This window comes from Falco cherrug, chromosome 2 (genome assembly GCF_023634085.1).
Source record: "Falco cherrug isolate bFalChe1 chromosome 2, bFalChe1.pri, whole genome shotgun sequence".
Lineage (NCBI taxonomy): Eukaryota > Metazoa > Chordata > Aves > Falconiformes > Falconidae > Falco > Falco cherrug.
In genome coordinates, this window is record NC_073698.1 from 120,825,584 (window position 1) to 120,836,937 (window position 11,354).

The following is an 11,354-nucleotide window of genomic DNA, read 5'->3' on the forward strand; positions in this document are numbered from 1 at the left end:
GTTCTTAGTGCTTTGGTTACACCCTCACAGCACTTGAACTGCTGAGCCCTCCCAACAAAATCAGGATAATGAATAATGTTCATCATCTGCTTCGGTGTATCTGTTTCCGCCCCCTGGACTTGCAACATAACTGGTGAGGCACAAGCCCCAGCAGCTGAATGAATCCCACACCACCAGGGTGGACAGGCACAGCAGTGTGCCCTGGCAGCCTCCTCAAACCCTGCAGCCTGCTTCTCCAAGCTCAAGGATCCTCTTCCCAGCTGGCAACTTGCCGTGGAGGACCCGGCCCCACTTCAAAAGCAAGATGGCAAGGGAGCCCTGAGGTACTGGGGTGTCCAGCACAGCAAAAAGGGATGCCCCCCCTCCTTGGTCCTCCCCAGAAGTGCTGCTCCCCACACCGCCCACATTAAGAGCCACCTCCAGACAGGGTGCCAAGGCACAGAAGGGGGAAGGATCAGACCTTTTCAACCTGGGCTGCCTTTAGCAACATTAGGAGCCAGGATCAATGGCCAGCTAGCTTCTCTCCGTCTAGGCTTGAACTGGACTGTTTCTTATCAAAAAATCGAGAAGCACAGAAATACGCATAGCATTGCATATAATATAGAACTTAATTGCCTTTACTCATTCCTGCAAAAGCCTATTTCTCGAGCAGAAGTCGCTGTCATTACTGACTCCCCAATCGCGCATACCTGCAGCCGGGAGGCATCACTCACTCGGCCGTCGATACCCTCACAACGGAGCTTTACAGCGGTGGAAATTGTCGCTCAATTAATCGCTGGGTAGTTCCTGCCAAATTGCCTGCAATAGTTCTTCCTTTGGCACGGAAGGAAAGGATACGGCCCTTTAAAGTGCTCTGAGGTCACATTAGCCCCGCACATGCTCCATTAGCCGTGACCTTGTCTCTCCAGCACAAGTGGGAAGCACGTCCCGGCTCTTTGCTCCGTGCCCCCTCTGCCCGTGCCCAGGCAGCAGGTGTGAGGGCAGGGGGTCCCTGCCAGGGGACAGGGGATGTGGGGCAGCCAGAAGCACAGCCCTGGGGGGCTGGGAATGCTGCCCCCGAGCTGCCCGGCCGCCTGGAGGGACGGAGGCGAGCGGCTCCGAGGGGAGGGTGCACAGGCTGGGGGGAGCCGGGGCGCCCTTGGGAGGGGAGGGGGGTGCCAGGCACCAGGAGGGAACTCGCACAACTCCCTGCCCCCGCACATGGAGGGTGGGACCAACGAGAAAAAAAGTGTTTTGCTTTACCTGCTGCCATGGGCCCATGGAGGCTGCCCCTCGCGAGAGCTGCAGGAGGATCAGCAGGAGACACGGTGTATTTTCCGTGGGAAACACATGGGAGCTTTCCTTCCCTTTTATCAGCTAGGAATATCAGCGGTGTTGAAAAGCCCACAGAAACCCACCAATTTCTTGCTGCTCCAACAGCAGAGGAAGGTGAGGGTGCTTTCCAGCCGGGGGGTGAGAAGCGCCCACTCTCCTGGCACAGGGGTGATGGAGCAGCGCAGCCACGTGCCCTGGGTGCACCCCAGTGCGTCCCCCCCAGGGACAGGGCTGCGGCGGGACTGCTCTGTGGCTCACCCAGGACTGCACCACAGGAGCAAGCTAAGCAAGAAATTCATTAAGTGTGCAAAGAATATGAGGAACCTTGGTTGAAAAATATCACAAAATACACTGGCTGTCATCATGGGTTACAGCAGATTTTGGGTAGAGAGCTGCCCTGCTGTACCCTTGTCCTGTCTGTGAAAGCTTTTCACCAGTAACTTGCCTTGCAGGAAAATTCAGAACTGAACACAGCAAAACATTCTGTGAAGCTATGAACTTTGCAAAATTTTCATTAAAAATGTTTAAAACCAATGACATTTTTCATGGAACATTTCAGTCTTGAGTTTGGAATGGCTTTCAGCTTTGAAATTAAATTTCCCTTCTAAAAATGAAAAAAATGAGCATTGAAAAGAAATCTTTTGATACTTTTACAACCCAATGTGACAAATGAGCCATTTTTCACAATGCCGATTTGTTGAAAATACTTTTAACAGGTCATTCCAAACAGGCTTTTTTTTCCAAAATATTGACAATTTAAACAACTCTCATAGGTTGTTTGGCCTTGGGTTTGTTGGCTTTGGATTTTTTTGCCTAGCTCTAGGACTACATATTTAGTGGTGGTGGTTTTTGGGTTTTTTTGGATGCAGTTTACCACAGATTCCAGTCATCCGGATACTCGTGATTTTTAATTAATTGCTTTACCACTCCTGGCTGTAAAAATTGTCAGAAATATAAATGAAATATCAACAAATATACTGCATTCTACTTGTATTCTGCGGGGTGAGGGAAAAAGAAAAAAAAAAAAAAAGAAAACTGGAATTGTGAGTTGCAAACTTGGCCTTCCTCTGAGTGAGTTGTTGGTACATTTGAGACTCTACACAGGATATGTTCTCATTTCTTCTAAGAGTTATTCCACTCTTCAACATTTAGCAGGACTATCTGAATGCTGTGATTGTCACACCCTTCCTAAAAAGCTCTTTTACTCCTTTTTCAGGTACAATATTACCTCTGTTGTTTCAATTGCAGATACCCAAACTTCCCTCCTACCGTAACACTTACGGCATTTTCCACCGGTGGTATCTGGGGCGGAGGGGGAGGGACGATGGGGGAGGGGGAAGAAAAAAGATGGAGTGCAAAATGGGGTGGAACAGAATAAATTTAATTCAGTATAAAATCATACAATGCAAAGAGGTTCTACTCTGAGTAACTATTGTAAGTTACCGAATAAAATTCTCTACTGTTGCTAATGTAAGTGCTGCTTTATTTAATGTATTATGTTACCGCTATTTCTAGCGTGGCCCACCGACATGAGGAAGGGACCACCACACCGATCCATCTAAACATAGTGCCTCGGAGCTGGCAGTGACAGGGACCAGGTGCCTCTGATTAAACTGCAAGGAGGCGGCAAAGGATGAAACCGTGAATCCTTCTGGAAATGTGAGCGGGGTCCTGCTGCCGTGGGTTCGAATGGAACTGGATGGCCTTGGGGTGGTAATGCCGTGCTCCCAGCCCCCCGGGACCTTACCCTCCAAAGCACAAAGCAGGAGCCAGGGCAGCACAGTGCTGGCTGCTGCAGCCTCCCCAGAGCCTGTCGATAGCTCGCAGAGTGGCAAGAAATTGACTTTACCATCCTGAAACAGTGGCTCTCACAGCTATTTACAACAACTTAGAAAGTCAGCACAGCGTTCAATTATTTCCCTGCTCCTTCAGAAAGTTAAAGAGGTAAGACAGAAGGTGAGAAACACATAAAGACAAAACATTACCAGGATCTGCACAATCTGCTGGGAGCAAAGCATCGCTATATGGCCCCATTCACAGTAGCATTATCTGTCTTTCCCTCCCAGCTCACCCACTGACTCGGAGCAATTTCAGTTTTAATGAATGCTTAAATTCAAATATCATCACAAAACTATCCAAGACTCTGCATACAAATATTTGTTTTATTCCTTTTGTGCAAGGTGGCATCCTTTTCAGCCTGACTGGAAAGAAGCCCAGCCAGAACCTCAATGGGTATCAGCAGAGCCTGCATTACCCTATTTTAAACATCTGCACAACGCACACTGGCATCACAGGTAGTTTTGGTGCCTCAGTTAAGCAAAGCTCTGCTGGAGATGGAGCTTACAGGCAGCCAGCCCTTTCCTTGCTGGTGGTGGACTGAGGCATCCAGCAAGCTCCAAAGGCCAACTGGAAATTCCAATGTGTTTTCAGTTTCAGTGCCCCTGCTTGCTTTTCTCCTACAAGAGAAAAAATAGCCCTCAGTCAGCTTTTTTTTTTTTTTTAATTTTGTATTTGTTACTTTACCCTCTTCCCCAGCCAGCCTTAATAATCTCCTCTAAAAAACTGAATTCTCTCAAAGCCAGTCGCACAGAAGATTTTCTGTGCCTTTGAATATTTCCCCATCCCGTGGAAACCCCTGGCATGCTGCAGAGCGTTGGCCCAGCTCATCACAAAGCAGAGGTATAACTCATGCTGCTTGAAGACAAGGAGAAAGAGCACAGGAATTACATTGATGGATTCACTCACTAATTATTCATTAAGATAATGAGAACAAGCTATCAGAAGGATTTCTGAAAGAAGCGTGTTTGAAGGAAGGACCCCAGAGGTAGAGTGAGCAGACCTGAAAGCAAAAAATTTGGAGGTGATGGGAAGAGGTGGCACAGGAGAGTGCTCGGAGGGCCACAAAGGCAGGGAGGGAGACGAGCCACCCTCCTGGCGATGGGGAGAGAAGCCTCCAGGGAAGCCATTTCTCATCGCTTTTTTATGAGAAGACCCTGGGGAGACCTGTCCCCCGGATCAGGCACCACACACCATGGCTATGAGCACTCCTCACAAGTGGTAGGGCGGGCGCTGCACAAAGGAGGATGAAGGAGCTGCCTTTTTCCTCCTCCCCTACGTGAGCAATCTGTAATATGTGCTCTCGCTTGGGGGCCTTGCTCAGAGAGCCAGGAGGAGTTTGTACAGGTGCTGATGCGCTCACTAACAAATTTTGCAAGAGCAGAGCTCTGCCAGCGGGGAGCCCGAGAGGTGAGGAGGTGAGAGCTGAGCACCGCCACCCCATGCGGTGTTCCATTATATACCTGCCTGACCGCACAGGGATGCGGAGCAGGGGGGAGCCCCCTCCCCAGTTCCCCCAGGGATGCCAGGAGGGTAAGGGCAGAGAGGGCAGCTTGCTGCTGAGAGGTGCTTCTGGCTGAAAGACGGGGCATTTGGGAAAGGTGGGGGAGCACAGGTGGGGTGAGAGTTGTGGTGGTCTGTTGACTGCAGGTACAGGCACCTGCTGGAAGGAAGTGCAAGCACGTGTTGGGCTCGGGGCAAGTTTCTGCGCTCCCTGGGCAGAGCGGGCGCCCCTCTCTGTAGCAGCACCCAAGCTCTGCTTGGTGTCTGCAGCTGCTGCCTTGATTTACCCCTGCTGAAGTCCCATCAAGCAGCGCGGTTTTAATTGAGTGAGGGCGAGGGGCAGCGGGAGGAAGCTGGGGGGGGGAGGACAGAGGTACTTCCCCAGCACAGACCTTTACTCCCTCCCAGCTGCCTTCCCAGCTCCTCCTGCTGCCAAGGCTACCCTCGCTCAGACACCTGCGCCCGTGCCCATGTGCCCCCCTCTCTCCCCCCTCCTCTTGCCCATGCACCGATGGGGGTCCTGCAAGGACAAGCTTGATTCAAGCCCCCTCTGCAGAGCACCCACCGAGCCTGGCTGAGGTACTTGGTTACCTGTATGCAGCAGCCCCGTGCTGAGCCCCTGGACACCAGCCGAAGCAGCAGCACACCGTGCAGTGATCTGTTGCAGCAGCACGGCTGCTCACCACCAGTATCCCACATAGGGACGAGTGAGGAACCAGCACCTGATGTGCTCTCGCACTATCAGCCCTACCAAGTTCTAGTGCATCTCTCTGGCTGGGTTTGAGCTAAAAACTTCTCCAGGGGCTTTTGAAAATCCAGGCTCAATCTTCATGGCTAAGACATGGAGGTGGTGGTCACGTTCACCCCCTCACCTACCCTGCATAACACAGCAAAGGGTTTGATGCTTTGGCCGCAGTCCAGCAATATTGCTCTTTGAAACTAGTCTCACCTGCAGTAAACCCTAAGGAACAACAGCACCTTCAAATTCTTCTGGAAATGAAGCATTGAAGGAGGCTCTGGGATATTCATGTGAAGTTTCCAGTAAAGGAAACTGGAAGAAAAAGTGCTGTAGGTGGGATGATGAAGGGACCTGAGACTGAAAGGAGCCAAAAAAGGACAAAGCATGTCAAGAGGGTAGTGTGAATTTTGGTAAGAACAGGAGGAGCAAGGAAAAGGAGAGATGAGAGAAAGGAGCAGAAGAGCACTAAGACAAGGAAAGCCCCAGAGCAAGTCGAAGTAACCTCTGTAAAAGAAAAGGACACCGATCAACAAATACATGTTGTAACACACATAGCAAAGGAAGCGGACAAGAAAATGAGTAAAAAAAGCACAATGTAAAGGTGATGGGAGGGAAAATACAGGGAAGGGAAGCGAGGCAAACGCAAGCCAAAACACATGAGGCAGGAGGAAAAGATGAGGCAAAAGGAGGTCGGGTTTCCACTAAAAGCAGGACCTTCAGGGCAAGGGGGGAGCCTATTTCACTGCAAAGCCAGGTGTAAGCAGCGCGGAGCTCTTCCTTGGGGTTTGCCCTTTCCCTCGAGTGCAGGGGGCAGTGGGCCGGGGCTGCTGACCCCACCAGCCAAGGGCACAGCATGGCAGCTGGCGGGCAGGACGCCAGGGCTCTGCCGCTGGGCCAGGCACGCACAAACCTGCCGGAGATACCGAGCCAGCAGCCCGCAAGGCAAGGGGGAAACCATTCTGGCCCTCACTTGAAACTCCCGTTTTTCAATTTTGAGGCTACAGGCTCACTTCTTACTGATGACCTACATTTCCCCAATAAAGCCAGATAATTACCAGCGCCTATGCGAAAGCCATTTCAGACGTAATCCTGCATTATGTCGAGGCTTATTATGTCTGCATTATGGCAAGCCTGAAACACTTCCCTGGTCCTTTTTCCACATCTGCGGGAAAAGAACAGAAAATTTTTCAAGCATTTTCTAAAAAAATCGCTTGCTGTCAACAACACTGTATCTTTTCGAGGATCTCCACAGCGAAATTCAGCTAGTTTACTGCAACACCCATGTACTAGTCCTCAGCTCTCCTTGGTGACTTCCACCAGCTGGAGGAAACATCCAAGACTGGTGTGAGAAGTTCCCTTACCAAAACCCATCAGCTGGGGAGGAGGTAACCTCCTGCTTTTCTTCTGGTCATCTGGATAGTCTAAAGACCAGACGAAGACAAGACCCCACCACCCGTGCCTGACATCCTCGTCACACCGAGGAGGAGTCACCTCTGATTCCTACTGTGTCGGCAAAGGTACCCCTCATGTAAGGGCCAGCTGAAAACCTCAGCTGTGAGAGAAAAGCGCCATTTCTTTCCCATCCCAGACAAAAAGAATAACCCTGCCTGACCAAGAAATCCTTTCAGAAGTAAGTACGTTCCACACCACAAAAGAAAGGAATGAGGAAAGGGAATGGTCACCTGCAAAAGAGAGATGCTGGTGAGCTGGAGGTGCCTGAAGGTAAAAGGGCAGTTTGAAGGACTCCAGGAAATAATTAAAAGGGAAGAGAAGCACACACCTGGTGGAAAACACGGGAGAGCAGATGTTGTCAGATGCAAAGAGTATCCACATCTGTAGCCAAGATTAATTGTGAGAGTAATGGGTTATTTGCCCATCTAGAATGCAGAAGTGAAGTGTTGTGTAGAAATGCCATTAATCTCCCTTGATGGGTACATTATTTCCACTGAATTCTACCTGACATTTCAAGTTGCTTTCAATATATTTTGTTGTATATTTTTTCACATTTTCAGTGCTCTATTGCCAAAGATTCTGGATCATCAAAATTAATCAGCAGCCTGGAACAGAGCCAGATACAACAAATAAAGAACCAGGCGCTTTTGATATTCTCCCAATCCTAGACGGATGTATAACTCACATTTATTGGTATGGGAAGGTCTGGGACTGCTCAGAGAAGGGAAAAAAAAAAAAAGTTAAAGAAAAAATAACAACACCCATGTGCATTGTTGGGAGAAACTGATAGGCACTGCCGATGAACAAATGGCTACTACTTCTGCTTCGAAGCATTTGTTTGACTCATCATTTGGAGATCAGCAGAGAGAGAGGAGAGCCCAGGACTCACTCCTCGTGCCTGGTAAAACACCAGTAACTGCGTCAGACGCAATGGTGTTACACCAGTGTAACTGAGCGAGGTCTCTGAAGATGACTGCAAGTATCTGGGCTCCACACATAAAACCAACCCTGAAGGCCTGAATGCAAATTCAAAGATACTCCTCTAAGGGAGGAAAATATATTTGCTTAATTACCCCTGAAGGACAGTTACAATGGAAAAAAGCTTCCATGTAACAGAAGTAAATGACAGCCCCTGCGCCGGCTGCCTGCCATGGGGTGCTGTTACCCACACCCCAACACCGGCTGTGCCAGGGGTGCCCTGCGAAGCGCCGGCTCCCAGCCCATGGGCACGGCAGCAAGCAGCCGGCACAGGTGGGAAGGAGAAGACCTGAAGCAGAGGCACAGCAGTTCCCACAGGCCATGAGACAGCCAGGCGAGAAGCTTCAGTGGAAGAAGCAGCAGTTTTGGAAAGCCGGTGTGCTTTCCTCCTCATTGCAACTCGCCTTCCTCCCAACAAGTGAACCCTTCTTGAGGAGCCCGTGGTGGCTGCAGCTGAGCTAGCCTGGGGGCTGAGCCGGGCCCCCCTCCCCATGCAGGCAGCGGCGGGGCTCCTCGCCCGCAGCCCTCTGCATGGAGCCAAAATTAAAAATTCTGTTGAGAGGAAATCTCCTGCCAGCCAGTATCCCTGAGCTCAGAGAAATGCTGCAATAACAAATGCTGTGACAGGAATTTCATGCTGAGCCCCAGCACCAAGAGGACACTATCATTTTCCCATGCTATTTTGAAGTGATGCAAAGATGTCAGCATCAAGGGGACTTAAAGGACCCATTACGCAAAGCTCTTTGACAAATAAATAAAACATGAAAGTAGTTCCCTTTGCAGGGAGAGCAGGGGAGAAGAAGGATAAGGGGAGCGCTAGGAGCGGGAACACCATTTTTGTTATGGATTTTGCATGTTTAAAACCTGCCTCTGAAGGCAGCTTAGTAATTAGCAGCAGCTTACATTTACAAGGGTATTTTCCCACAGCTCCATCGCACTGGCTAATTGATGGACTTTCTGCTTTGCCAGTGAGGGAAGCAGGAATGGCCTTGCCTGCTGACACTCCTCGGTGCCCTGGCTACTACAGAGCCATCTCCGTTCACACACACACATCTCCACATACATAGATAGATACATACTTACACAGCAAGTGTATTTACAAACACTGCAAATATTTGGCATCTTAGAAAAGCTCTGATAGAGGCTTCTGTTTTCTCAAGGTATTTAGCATAAATGTACTAGCTAGGAAGCAGAATTGAATAAAACTGTTTGCCCTAAAAATAACTGAAACTGTGGCAGAATAAAGTTACTCTGAGAGATGCGCTTGCTTCACATATAGTTCGCGACTGTTATCTACACTACCTGTTGCAGGGCTGGACAAATTAAAAGATGATGAGATCTTGCTACTGTGCTGTATTTACCGCTATGGGCCCATTTAAATAAGGCACTTCTGAAAGCGATTGCTCCCAAAACCAAAAGTGAAAAGCATGAATCTTGTTGTTTGTTAGCTGAGTGCAGCAGCGTGCTGGTGCATACCGTGCTCCTCATCTCCACAACTTTTCCCACTGACTTCTGAGAAGGAGCAGACAACGGGCTGCCGTTGGGTTTTTTTCAAAAGGGAAGCCAGGAGGAGTCAGTGCAATTATTTTTGGCTCCTGCACACGGGGTATGGTGCCAGATAAGAATGCAATTGTTTGTGTTCTTTAGAAAAATCTTTCTAAAAAAAAAGATGGTTCTGAAGAATTCCTATCAGAATGCACGACCTTTATCAGTAACTAATGCAAGCTGAGTGCCTGAAATACAGGAAGAAGTCTTGGGTTTACCTTTTTCCCCGCTGGGAGGAACATTTCCGCATCATGGGTGAGACACCCGCAGACACCCTCCACGCCCGGTAGCAGCACCCACGGAGGCTGCGGGTCCCCTCCAGGGCTGGGGACCGTCCCGCTGCCTCGGGGGGGTGCGGGATCAGCCCTCCCCCTGGTGCGGGGCAGGGAACACCCGGGCACCTGCACTCAGCTTCAAGCCCGGGGGGTGAGGTGTGCTGCAGGGATCCGGTCAGGGAATCTGCAAAAGAAAGTGAAAGCGTTCCTGGAACGAGGGAGACCAAGCAGCCCCCTTTCCTGTGTGATGACTGCTTCAAACACCACATGCCCGCCCCCCCTCACCCCCCCATCCCAGCAGGCAATGCAATACTGTGCATAGATTGCAATATGCAGATATCGGTTTGTCCAGTGGTTTTCCTGAATGGAATGTGCTCTCTCCCCCCTTCCAGCTGGGTCCCACCAGAAGGTGGCCGGCTCCTCGCACCAGCGAGCGCTGACCTCCCGAAGCAGATGGGTGCCACATTTCCCAGGCTGGCACCCACAACCCTGCACGCTCCGAGACACCGCCAGCCCTCACATGGCTCCGTGCAGCTGGCAGGCAACAGCTCCACTGGCCAGGGGAAATTTCAGGGAGGACAGACGCTTTGCACGGTGCCGTCCGAGCCCGATGCTGTTATGTGCATGGGATGAACTGCAAGGGGAGAGAGGCTGCGTTAGGCTTTTCCTCAATTCTTCACCTGCAATATATATCCTCCTACAACCAGCCATCATTCCAACACACCTGCCAGCCAGCCCGGCCCATGACCGGAAGGGCTGCAGAGGGACTGTTAGGTCAAATATTCACACACACACTGATTTCCACAGAGGATGCAGTTCTCTTGGAGGGAGGTGGCCTTTGCTGGAGTATATTTTACTTAGCAATTAATTTTGGCAAAAAGCCTTCCCTCAAAAGCTGCATTCAAACAGAAATGCATGTTTTCCATAGAAAGAAAACCCTCCCCTTGAAGAAAACCATGGTAGACTGCAAAGCTTAGGCTTTAGTAACCCACTTCAATAACTGGAAAATTGTTAGATCTATCATTTTCAGCCTTTGCGCAAGTTTCCAGTAGTCTGAGAACCAGTACCAGCAATGACTTTCCCTTTGCAGCAACCACTGAGAACTAAAAATGCTGTCAGCTTGACTTTGTGTTTCTTATTGATCTTTCAGGGCCCGCAGTGATCTGATCTGGCTTTGAGGCTGCCCTGCTTGGAGCCAGAGGTTGAACCAGGCCAGCTGAAATTATTCTGCAACCGTCCGATGCAGATGGAGAGAAACCACTGCAGCCACAGGAGACCCCCTGGGCTGGGGTTGCTCCCTCAGCAGCCGATGCAAGGAAAGGGGAGCAGCCTAACACCAAACTGCTTGAAAGTTAAAGGGTGTGGAATGGGATGGCAGAAAATGGACAAGTTCCAAAATCCAAAATTTTGCATGCAACCCATCACAGTGCCAGGATGTTTTGCTGTCTCGGTTTGGCTGCATAGGAAGCAGCGGCACAGCTCCACCATGTATCACAACCCCCTGCCCCGACAGCCGGTAGGAGAGGGGTGCACCCCCCCTCCCACTGAAGCTCAGCAGGACGGCTTGCACCCCCGTACAAGCACACGCTTAAATGCTTTGCTGAGTGCAACTCCAGGCAACCGTCCCATCCCATCGGCAGCTATGAGCCATCTTCCCACAAGCATTCATGCTCCACTACATCATATAGGAAGGTTCAAAAGCATGTAAAAAA

General features: G+C 50.2%; 1 long non-coding RNA gene across 1 annotated transcript; it reads right to left on the minus strand.

Annotated features, from left to right (window-relative positions):
- Positions 1 to 2,693: 2,693 nt before the first annotated feature.
- LOC114016218 (uncharacterized) lies at positions 2,694 to 9,855 on the minus strand. Its single transcript, XR_008731032.1, has 3 exons — positions 9,586 to 9,855; positions 6,448 to 6,554; positions 2,694 to 3,770 (listed from the first exon to the last, which is right to left on the minus strand). It is a non-coding gene; the product is annotated as an uncharacterized LOC114016218 (long non-coding RNA).
- Between the last annotated feature and the right edge of the window lie 1,499 nt (positions 9,856 to 11,354).